Consider the following 371-nt stretch of genomic DNA (forward strand, 5'->3'; position numbering starts at 1 on the left):
CCCCCCCGCCGGGACAGCAGCGGACCCGCCCGGGCCACGTGACCCAGGCGGCCGTGTAGACCGGCCGGGTGGCCGGGGACCCGCGCATGGTGCGCCCGGGGCGTCTCCTGCCCTCTCTTCCGCGCTGCTTGTCCCAGCTCCCTCCGAGACTTTTCTGGTTGCGGCCTCGCCGGGCCTACTGTTCTCGGGCCGTCTACCTCCGCTGGCCCTCTATCTCGGTCCTTGGTCTTCCCCTTTTCTTCTCCTCGGGCCTTGGGTCCAGCTCCTCCTTTTCCCCCTGCGACCCGGGCATCCTGACCCGGCCTCACCCTCGGCAGAGCTGGAATGATGCGATTCCCCAGAGGACAGCTCCACTCAGCTCCCTGCCCCGC

This window comes from Suricata suricatta, chromosome 10, assembly GCF_006229205.1.
Source record: "Suricata suricatta isolate VVHF042 chromosome 10, meerkat_22Aug2017_6uvM2_HiC, whole genome shotgun sequence".
In the NCBI taxonomy this organism is placed as follows: domain Eukaryota; kingdom Metazoa; phylum Chordata; class Mammalia; order Carnivora; family Herpestidae; genus Suricata; species Suricata suricatta.